Here is a 10,280-nt window from a genome sequence, read left to right as displayed (position 1 = left end):
GAGACACCGGCCAGGATAGAGATGTAGATGTGGTGCTGGAGATGTGGTTCATCAAACACAACGTTTTTCCATACATTCTGGTCCTCTCCCGAGATCCAGGTGTTCTGGAATGATGTTCAAGACCTACTCACCAAACTTATCAGTACCTCTATACCATCCACTCCCAGAGCCATGCTGCTTACTCTCTTCAGAGACGTACCACCTGTAGAACTGAAGGTGTTCCTGGCTAGGTTACTCCTGTTGTATGCTAGGAGATGGATAGCTTTAAAATGGAAAAACACTTTTGAGCTATTTGTATGCAAACCAAGAAGCAACAGTAAAGCCTGGTACACACCTACAATTTTACCACTGATGTAGTGTGTGGCATATAAGACTACTTTTTTATCCTAGAAAATCTTCTGAAAAGTCGGGGGTCGTCTTATACGCCACAGGTGTTATTGATGCCGGATGATACACGATGAGCATACACGACATGTTGATGTATACGCGATGCGCGTACGCGACATGCTAATGTTTAATTATCGGGTGCTGGAGATTCGGCGGTCATTGCATATGCTGGAGGGAACTCATCGCTCATGCTGCAAGGTCTGGGACGCCCAGGGTATGGAAGAAAGAGATTAGGCTGTGCCCATAAAACATGCCTTGGCCCACCCATCTGTCCCGCCCTATCCTGCTATCGCCTCTCAGATCTCGCTGCTGAGGACTGTAGTGAAGCGGCACAGGCGCACATGTGCGATATATGAGAGGCAGAGTAGGAAGTAAATAGGATACAAGGGCAGGCCAGACAGGTAAAAGAGTTTTTTATGGGCATAGCGCAATCTATTCTTCCATAACGCTCTGATAAACAGGGAGACAGGGAGAGCGGACCAATCTGCTTGGAGACAGGAAGAGCTGACCAATCTGCTTAGGGAGAACGAGAGTTGACCAATCCAACCAGTCAATCGTCTGTATACTGTTATATACTGGGTACCACATACTGTACAGTTTATACATAGCACCAGTATATGATTTAAAAAAAAAAAATTATTTGGTGTGCGTTGGAAGAGGGGTAGTCTTTTTCAGCGAGTGTATCCCAAACTCTATATTTAACTGGAAAAGTAGGGGGGTCATCTTATACGCCGGAAAATACGGTAGGTAATCTCTCATACTACATGGAGTTGGTAAAATGAATCATCATCAATGTGTACCAGGCTTTACAATTTAGTATAGAATAACAGACTGGTTCACAATTGGTAAAAGATTGGGACAAGGTTGCATATTGTCTCCTTATTTAACTTGTATGCCAAATATGAAATCCGGAAAGCTGGTTTGTAGTTACATGCTGGAACTAAAATAGCGGACAGGAATATTAAGAACAAATGTAGAAATTATGGGATATCAACCAATAATATATAGTACTAGTCTCACCTTCAAAATGATGTACTCTAAATATAAATGCACTAAGGGAGCACAGAGCTAGAAATATAACAAACTTTATGTGGTCATACATCTGGGGACTTGGCGGTCCATCCAATTTATTTTATTTATTTAAGTATTTATATAGCGCCGACATATTACGCAGCACTGTACAGAGTATATTGTCTTGTCACTAACTGTCCCTCAGAGGGGCTCACAATCTAGTCTCTACCATAGTCATGTTTCTATGTATGTATCGTGTAGTGCAGGGGTGCCCACACTTTTTTAACTCGTGAGCTACTTTGAAACTTACCGAGCTCCAGATATCTACCAACATTTAAAATTCTAAACTTTGCATACCCCCCCCCCCCCCCCCCCCATCATGATTGGGCAAAGGCAGATTTCTTCCCCCTACTACCACATTATCAAGCGGACTTTCCTTCCCCCAATATAGGGTAGCCAGGCATGGGTGCCCCCAGTATAGGTTAAACAGGCATGGGTGCCCCCAGTATAGGTTAAACAGGCATGGGTGCCCCCAGTTTAGGTAGCCAGATACATGTGGCCAGTACAGGTAGCCATGGATATGTGTCAAAGTACAGATAGCCAGGGATATGTGGCCAGTACAGGTAGCCAGGGATATGTGGCCAGTACAGGTAGCCAGGCATATGTGTCAGTACAGGTAGCAAGGCATATGTGTCTAGTATAGGCAGCCAGGCATATGTGTCCAGTATAGGCAGCCAGGGATATGTGGCCAGTATAGGTAGCCAGGCATATGTGTCCAGTACAGGTAGCCAGGCATATGTGTACAGTACAGGTAGCCAGGGATATGTGGCCATTACAGGTAGCCAGGCATATGTGGTCAGTACAGGTAGCCAGGAATATGTGGCCAGTACAGGTAGCCAGGCATATGTGTCCAGTAAGAAGAGCCAGGCATATGTGTCCAGTATAAGTAGCCAGGCATAGGTGTCCAGTGTAGGTAGCCAGGGATATGTGGCCAGTATAGGTAGCCAGGCATATGTGGCCAGTATAGGTAGCCAGGAATATGTGGCCAGTATAGGTAGCCAGGGATATGTGGCCAGTATAGATAGCCAGGCATATGTGGCCAGTATAGATAGCCAGGCTTATGTGGCCAGTATAGGTAGCCAGGCATATGTGGCTAGTATAGATACCCAGGTATAGTTAGTCCAGCATATGTGCGCTAGTATAGATAGCCAGGCATATGTGGCCAGTATAGATAGCTAGGTATAGTTAGCCCAGCTAGCCAGGCATATGTGTCCAGTATAGATAGCCAGGTATAGTTAGCCATAGTATAGGTAGCTTGGAAAGGCCCCCCAGGCTACTCCACCAGCCGCCCCCTTCCTCTGCAACCGCCGCTCTCCTCCACACACTGAGATCCCACTCGCTGGGGCTGCATGCCAGGCTCAGAGACCTAACAGCGCGTATATGCACCGTTGCTACGCCACCGCTCTCCTCTAAACTGCGGGCCGCCACCGATTTGAAGTCTCCGAGCCTGGCACGCAGCAACAGCGAGAAGGATCCCAGGCCCAGAGTGCAGAAGAGAGAGGCTGAGTGGCGGCTGGGGAGGAAGTGGGGCGGACCAGGAAAGAAGAGGTAAAAGGTACACTCCTGGCTTTCCCTTTGTCTCCTCTGATAGGCTGTGTGCTGCTCTGAATAGGGCAACAGAGCAGCACAGTCAGCGTCCGGCGCACTATTTTCCAAAAGTCCTTCGCAATCTACCTAGTAGTCCTTCGCAATCTACTGGTAGACCGCAATCGACGCATAGGGCAGCCCTGGTGTAGTGCATGTATCATAGTCTAGGGCCAATTTAGGGGAAAGCCAATTAACTTATCTGTATGTTTTTGGAATGTGGGAGGAAACCGGAGCGCCCGGAGGAAACCCACACAGACACAGGGAGAACATACAAACTCCTTGCAGATGTTGACCTGGCTGGAATACGAACCCGGGACCCAGCGCTGCACAGTGAGCGTCCTAACCACTACGCCACCGTGCTGCCCCTGCCCCTCATGATTATTAATGAATCGGATGAAAATAAGTTCCACCAAAAGCATGCCACGATTGATGATGCAACCAGTTTCTGGCCAAAATTAGTTGCATGTATTGATTGGACATGCTGCAAGATGTCGGGCCGACGTGCATGATCGTGTGCGTGACGGTAACAGCATGTGATATTGGGATGAGCGATGAACGCTATGAAACCCCCAGCGCTTTCTCCACTAATGTAAAATGTCCCCCCCCTACCTGTGCATGGATACTTTATCTATCATTGTCCACCGCTGGCACTGTCTCCGCACTCTTCCTTACATCCATACGCCTCACGTGGTTGTTAGCGTAACATAGGCGAGTGTGTGGCGTCAATAAGGTGGCGTCATTAGGCCGATTCCTGCAAAATTTCATGCTGAAATCTGCCTGCAGTGTATGGGCAGCTGACAGATCACTCTCCGTTAGGATTAATCAGAAAGAGATCTTTATCTTGGTCAATCTGCCCATCATCGCTAGATGCAGGGCCGGATTTACCATAAGGCACTGTAGGTACGTGCCTACAGGCGTCTGATGATGGAAAGGCGACTCCTCCCCTCTCCGAGCGCCTCTCTCCCTCCCTCCCCATGCAGAGTCCTGATGAGGGTGTAAATGAGAGGTTACACACCCTGCTCTCAGCATTCCACTGATGAGATCTCCCTTCAGTCAGGGGCACCTCTAGCTACTTAATAATGAGGTTCTTTCAGCTACCTAATACTTTGGGACACCTCTAGCTACTTATTATTGAGGGTACTTCTTACTACCTAATACTTGGGGGCAGGGGTCTAGTCCTGGGAAAAGAGGTAAATGGACTCTCCTGGAAAACCTGCACCAAAAATGGGCGTGGGCAAGCATAATGTGGGCGTGGTCATGGGTGGGGCCAAATATACATGACCTTAGCAGTGATGTAAAAGGTCTGCCGGGGAAGTTTGAGCTCTGCCATAGTGTATCCCCCCAAAATAGATGTAATCTGACAGCATTTCACCAAAAAGACACATAATCTGGTAGAAGTTCCTCCAAAATACAGATAATATGGCAGTGGTTCCCCCAAAATAGACAATGTGGCAGCAGCAGTTCCCCCAACATACACATAATTTGGAAGCAGGTCTCCAAAATACGCGAAACCTGGTAGCGGATCACCCAAAATACACGTAACACCCAAAATACATATAATCTGGCAGCAGTGGTCCCCCAAACATACACAATCTGGCAGCAGTTCCCCAAAATACGCGTAATCTGGCAGCAGTCGTTCCCCTAACGTACACATAATGTGGCAGCTGTTCCCCAAAATACACATAATCTGGCAGCAGCCGTTCCCCTAACATACACATAATCTGGCAGCTGTTCCCCAAAATACATAACAGCAGTTCCACAAAAATGCAGATAATGTGACAGCAGTTCCCCCAAAATAGGTACCCCCAGCATAGGTAGCCAGGTCTATAGGTGTCCCCAGTATAAGTAGCCATGAGTATAGTAGTCCCCAGTATATGTAGTATAGTAGTCCCCAGTATATGTAGCCAGAGGTATATGTCCCCAGTATATGTAGCCAGGGGTATACGTGCCCAGTATATGTAGCCAGGGGTATATGTGCCCAGTATATGTAGCCAGGGGTATACGTGCCCAGTATATGTAGCCAGGGGTATATGTGCCCAGTATATGTAGCCAGGGGTATATGTGCCCAGTATATGTAGCTAGGGGTATATGTGCCCAGTATATGTAGCCAGGGGTATATGTGCCCAGTATATGTAGGCAGGGGTATATGTGCCCAGTATATGTAGCCAGGGGTATATGTGCCCAGTATATGTAGACAGGGGTATATGTGCCCAGTATATGTAGACAGGGGTATATGTCCCCAGTATATGTAGACAGGGGTATATGTGCCCAGTATATGTAGGCAGGGGTATATGTGCCCAGCATATATAGCCAGAGGTATATGTGCCCAGTATATGTAGTCAGGGGTATATGTGCCCAGTATATGTAGGCAGGGGTATATGTCCCAGTATATGTAGCAGGGGTATATGTGCCCAGTATACAGTATGTAGACAGGTGTTCAAGTGCCCAGTATATGTAGTCAGGGGGTATATGTGCCCAGTATATGCAGTCAGGGGTATATGTCCCAGTATATGTAGGAAGGTGTATATGTGCCCAGTATATGTAGTCAGGGGATATATGTGCCCAGTATATGTAGGCAGGGGTATATGTGCCCAGCATATATAGCCAGAGGTATATGTGCCCAGTATATGTAGTAAGGGGTATATGTGCCCAGTATATGTAGGCAGGGGTATATGTGCCCAGCATATATAGCCAGAGGTATATGTGCCCAGTATATGTAGTCAGGGGTATATGTGCCCAGTATATGTAGGCAGGGGTATATGTCCCAGTATATGTAGGCAGGGGTATATGTGCCCAGTATACAGTATGTAGACAGGTGTTCAAGTGCCCAGTATATGTAGTCAGGGGGTATATGTGCCCAGTATATGCAGTCAGGGGTATATGTCCCAGTATATGTAGGAAGGTGTATATGTGCCCAGTATATGTAGTCAGGGGATATATGTGCCCAGTATATGTAGGCAGGGGTATATGTGCCCAGCATATATAGCCAGAGGTATATGTGCCCAGTATATGTAGTAAGGGGTATATGTGCCGAGTATATGTAGTCAGGGGTATGTGTCCCAGTATATGTAGGCAGGTGTATATGTGCCCAGTATTTGTAGTCAGGGGGTATATGTGCCCAGTATATATGTAGTCAGGGGTATATGTCCCCAGAATAGGTAGTCAGGTGTCCCCCCAGCATGAGGGAAGCAGCGCAGTGGAAGGAGAGCTGTGGGATCAGCGGGGAAGGGGGGCCATCTCCCCCCTCCTTCCCTCATCTTAGGGCTCTCCACCCCCTGCTCTCCCCTCCAGAACTAATGTGCGGGCAGCCGGCAGCCGGCGGGACTTACCTCTCCTCGTGCCGGTGCCGGAACGAGGAGAGGTAAGTCCCGCCCGCTGCCGGCTGCCCACACGTCCACACACCACTCGACCCCTGCTTGGGGGCACCTGTAGCTACCTACGACAGGCAAGGGAAGTAAGGGAGAAGTGACAGCTGGGACAGCCAGCACACTTGCGGTGCAGTTTGGTGGGGTTTGTAGGCTCATGGAGGGCAGAGTCTAGGGTGCCAGGACATCTGTGCCTATAGGCTCCAGTGAGGTAAATCCGGGCATGGCTAGATGTATGGCCACCTTAAGACATGCATTATAAAATACCCACCCATAAAACCAATGCATTTGTGGTTCAACATTGCTGATTTAAGCTAGCCTATGAATAAATCTAATTTAAAGATGGCTTGAACCTCCGAATTTAAGTTCGCAAACCTAGAACGTGAACTTTCGCAAAAGTTCGGGTTCGCGCGAACTTCGCGAACTGCAATAGACTTCAATGGGGAGGCGAACTTTGAAAATTACAAACATTTATGCTGGCCACAAAAGTGATGGAAAAGATGTTTCAAGGGGTCTAACACCTGGAGGGGGGCATGGCATTTTGGGATACATGCCAAAAGTCCCAGGGAAAAATCCGGATTTTACGCACAGCAGGGTTTATGGGCAGAAATCACATTTTATTGCTATATTGGAGGCCTAAAGTGCTTTAAAACATCTTGCATGTGTATACATCAATCAGGTAGAGTAATTAGTGTACTGCTTCACACTGACAGACCAGACTCACCGTGTAACACACCGCAAACAGCTATTTGTGTAGTGACGGCCGTGCTGAACTGGTGCGCACCATGGCGAGAGTGCAGGCGATAGCGATTTTCAAGCCCATATGGTCGGGCTGAGGTAGCTGAATGACAGAACAACAGTGACTGAGTGTCCAGCTGATCGAATTTGGTCTGTCCACAATGAAGTAACGACCTTATTGTCTATCTTCTTGGGTCAGGTGTGCCCCCCAACCCCAACAACATATAGCTGGCGGTCATTGCTTCATTGTGATACGCAAGCCCCTTGCGGCAAGGTAACGATCACGAAGAGGAATTGACATGTACATGCTTTTTATTTTGTTGTTGCAGCCGCAGTGCAGCTACAAAAATTAGGCAGGCATGTACACGCACCAGAAAAATTATTATAGCGGTCGCTGCAGCAGCCTTAAAAATTTAGGAATCCACTTGGAGTCCTGGACCCTATTGGTGGTGGCGGAGAAGGCAGTCAAGCGGCCTGCAGGCAGAGATGCTGTGTGGGGAGCGACTTAGTCTTGGGGCAGGCAGTCACACGGCGTGCAGACAGAGATGCTGTGTGTGGGGACTGACTTAGTCTTTGGGCAGGCCTGACCGTGCTTTGCAGACCAGGCATCCGTGGTCAGATGGACTCTTGACCCAACGCTGTGTGCCAGAGATGACACCACTTGCCTTTCAACATCACGGTACAGTTTGGGCATCACCTTTTTTGAGAAATAATTGCGTGATGGTATCTTACACTGCGGTGTGTGGCTTTGCTTTTGTGTGCTACTTTTCTTCAGGTGGTCATTTCATTGCAGTTTGTACTTTGTAATCATGTGCCTTCGTAAGGTAGTTGTCCCTACGTGGGTCTTGGTCTTTCCACGGCTCCATTTTTCGGTGGCAGAGAGTACAGAAGGCATTGCTCTCATCTGAGGCAGACACACAAAAAATGTCCACACCGCTGAGCCCTGGGATGATGGCACTTTGGTGATGGCTGCCAACGGAGTGTTAAGTGGGGTACCAGAACCAGAGCAAGAGGAGGAAGATATGTCACGCTACCATGCGGAAGCTGAGGAAGGTGAGGTGTTCTGTGTTAAATAGTCAACTACGTCCTGACAATATTGGGGGTTCTTCTGAACACTGTACTTTGGTCGAGAGCCGCACGAAATCACGACAGCGCGACCTTGAACAGACCTGCCAGGTGATCTGCCTCTGGCTCTGCCTCTTGTTTTTGTCCATATTGGGGAGGATGAAGTGAAAGGTATACACTGACTTGACTAATACAATGTGCGGTTACACAGGTGCAGTGAAAAGGTTGCAGTGACTGCTGGTACAACAATGTGCGGTTACACAGGTGCAGTTAACAGTTATGCACGGACTGGTATATAAAACAGCATGCGGTCACACAGGTGCAGTGAACAGGTATGCAGTGACTGGTATTACAAATGTGCAGCTGTCACTCACACACAGGTACCGTGAACAGGTATGCAGTGACTGGTGTATAATATTACACTGCGTGCGGTCACGTAGGTGCACTGAACAGGTATGCAGTGACTGGTATCAATACAATGTGCAGCTGTCACACACACAGGTACCGTGAACAGGTGCAGTGACTGGTATATAACACTGCTTGCTTCTTTCACGTAGGTGCAGTAAACATGAACGGGTATGCAGTGATTGGTATTACAAATGTGCAGCTGCCTGTCACAAACGTGCAGTGAAAAGGTAGGCACTGAATGTGCTGGGCCTGGCAGTGGCACAGCAGGAATTAGCAAGGGGCCAAGGGCCAGCTGCGACTGACTGACAGGGCTGTATATGCAAGTGTCAGTGGGACACACACAAAAAAAAATAGATCACAAGCTAGCAAGCCTAACAAGAGCCTAACTAAGCTTTCCTTATGTCTACAGCAGGTCCCTTTCCATTCTCTAAAGGCTCATTCACACCAGTGCGCTTCTGTCCACTTTTTTTCAGCAACATATATCTGTAACATGATGTGCTGAAAAAAAGCGGACAGAAGCGCACAAAGTGTGAATGAGATGTAATTACTGCAGCCACACGAGTGAGGGGGATGGCCGATGTTGCCTGCCTTTTAAAAAAGGGGGGGGGGCCTCCAGGAGGGAGTGTAGCCTGATTGGCTACCATGTGTCTGCTGACTGTGATGTAGAGTGTGAAAGTTGAGCCTAATGATGTAGTATAGGTGGCGGGTCGAACTCACATATAGTTCGCGGTGAATTGCCCCATACTATAGGTTAGCCAGGTATGTATCTCTAGTAGAGGTAGCCAGTATAGTTGCCCCCAATATAGGTTAGCTAGGTAGGTGCCCACAGTATAAGTTAGCTAGGTAGGTGCCTCCAATATAGGTAGCCAGTATAGTTGCCACCAGTATAGGTTAGATAGGTAGGTGCCCCCAGTATAGGCTAGATATGTAGGAGCCCCCAGTATAGGTTAGATAGGTAGGTGCCCGAAGTAGGTGAGATAGGTAGGTCCCCCCAGTATAGGTTAAATAGGTTTGTGCCCCCAGTATAGGTGAGATAGGTAGGTCCCCACAGTATAGGTGAGATAGGTAGGTGCCTACAGTATAGGTGAGATAGGTAGGTCCCCCCAGTATAGGTGAGATAGGTAGGTGCCCCCAGTATAGGTGAGATAGGTAAGTCCCTCCAGTATAGGTGAGATAGGTAGGTCCCCCCAGTATAGGTGAGATAGGTAGGTGCCCCCAGTATAGGTGAGATAGGTAGGTCCCCCCAGTATAGGTCAGATAGGTAGGTGCCCTCAGTATAGGTGAGATAGATAGATGCCCCCAGTATAGGTGAAATAGGTAGGTCCCCCCAGTATAGGTCAGATAGGTAGGTGCCCCCAGTATAGGTTAAATAGGTTTGTGCCCCCAGTATAGGTGAGATAGGTAGGTCCCCACAGTATAGGTTAAATAGGTTTGTGCCCCCAGTATAGGTGAGATAGGTAGGTCCCCACAGTATAGGTGAGATAGGTAGGTGCCTACAGTATAGGTGAGATAGGTAGGTCCCCCCCAGTATAGGTGAGATAGGTAGGTCCCCCCAGTATAGGTGAGATAGGTAAGTCCCCCCAGTATAGGTGAGATAGGTAGGTCCCCCCAGTATAGGTGAGATAGGTAGGTGCCCCCAGTATAGGTGAGATAGGTAGG

Source organism: Hyperolius riggenbachi, chromosome 5, assembly GCF_040937935.1.
Source record: "Hyperolius riggenbachi isolate aHypRig1 chromosome 5, aHypRig1.pri, whole genome shotgun sequence".
NCBI classification, from domain to species: Eukaryota; Metazoa; Chordata; class Amphibia; order Anura; family Hyperoliidae; genus Hyperolius; species Hyperolius riggenbachi.
The sequence above is the reverse complement of the archived record's forward strand: the minus strand, read 5'-3'. Positions refer to the sequence as shown.